Genomic DNA, 1,744 nt, shown 5'->3' with positions numbered 1-1,744 from the left:
TGTCGCAATCTTCGTTCAGTCTGCTTACATCGCACAATATCTGAATGCAAATTCGTTATTATTTATTTTGATAAAATTACAAAAAATGTATCTTTTATATATACGGGTCTTTGGGTTATAATTGTTCAATTGGGGAGCAAATTAAATTTGAAAAGTAATTCTCAAATTCCATTTTTTTTTTTTATTTAAAAAAGTCCACAATTAGATCTGGACTTCGTGGGGGAGGGAACCTACCGGGGAGTTGCGGTGATCAAGAGAAAATTGCTTCCACGCAGACCTTCTGTGTTTATGATCTTAACGTCCGGACTCTGAATAGTTCAAGTATGACAATGCGGGGGGGGGGCACCTCTCTGCCCCCCCACCCGGCCTGATCCTGCTTGTATGAGGCGGGATTAGCGGGCGTAAAACAAGGAGGAAGGTGGGGGGGGGGACGTGTAATCCTGGAGGTAATTTCACGCGATTTGCCTCAGCACCATGGACGGGTCAAATGGGGGGGAAACGACGGGGCTGAAAGGAGCGCATTGATGGCGGTAATGGCGACGCTCCTCGCCCGAGATCCAGCGGAGGAGGAGGAGGAGGAAGATTAATCCGGCGAACGAGGTTGTTACTTCATTCATGAGAAAAGGACTCGGGGCCCGGCGGAGTTCTGGCGATACACACGTTAAGACCAATTTGGGGGCTTTCGAGGTTTTTTTTGTTAACAGGCTGATAAAATGAATTTATGGCACTTTTGTGGTTTAAAAAGCCAGAAGAGCCCCCCCCCCCCCCTCCGCCCTTCCATCAAGCGGCGTAATTGCAAATTGGCTTGTGGGGTGACCGCGGTAGAGTAGGTGCTTAATTACTCCCGAGGATAAATTAATAAGGAAAAATTAATAAAATAAATAATTGTTCGTGATGACACCTGACAATTTTGATAATAGTCGCGCAAACGTCGCGCATCGCGCTCAGGATGCGAATCCTCTCAGATTCGTGTGACTATTATAATAAGAGCCGTTTTGCTATGAAGTGGATGAAAGTTGACAAACTTCTTTCTTATTTATTATATATTTTTTTTTTAATATGAAGAAACGTAAGAGTGAATTTGAAAGCGCTCTCTTTAATAATGTTTGATATGTACACTCTGAACTGGTCACGAAATTTCATTTATGCCCTCCACACCCCACCCCACCCCATCCAACCAGCACGTGCACTTCATCCCACAAAAAAAAAGTCAAAAATCTAAATTGTCTTAAAATTATTCCAAAATTATAAATTCAGAAATTCAGATACATAATAAAATCTGAAATGTACACTTTTTTTTTTTTCGCCCCACTAGTTTTTATTAAATTTTCTTTTTGGTGCTCTATGCTCTCATTTCAGGCAAATGTACACTCACCGATAAAACATTCTCTCTGAGATCAAAGCAGACATAAATTATGATCTAAAAACCTAATATTTCATGAACACAGGATGCTTGTCTACTGGGACACATTCGTACAATACTACATCAAGTGCATCTTTTCAAACTTTTTTTTTCCTCAAATATACAAGACTTGTTTTTTTTTTTTTTTTTTTTTTTGGTCTTTTTGTGTGTGTGTGTGTGTGTGTGTGTGTGTGTTTACAGCACTATATACAGAGATACCCATCACAGTATAATGAATGTGGCAAATGCCACGCTCAATTCAAATGAATTTCATAAAATTAATGAGAGGAAGAAAGAAAAAAAAACCGAAAAGAAATATATATTTATATATTTTCAGCTGAA

The sequence above is a fragment of the Denticeps clupeoides genome, chromosome 2 (assembly GCF_900700375.1).
Source record: "Denticeps clupeoides chromosome 2, fDenClu1.1, whole genome shotgun sequence".
NCBI lineage: Eukaryota > Metazoa > Chordata > Actinopteri > Clupeiformes > Denticipitidae > Denticeps > Denticeps clupeoides.
Note: the sequence above shows the minus strand (reverse complement) of the source record.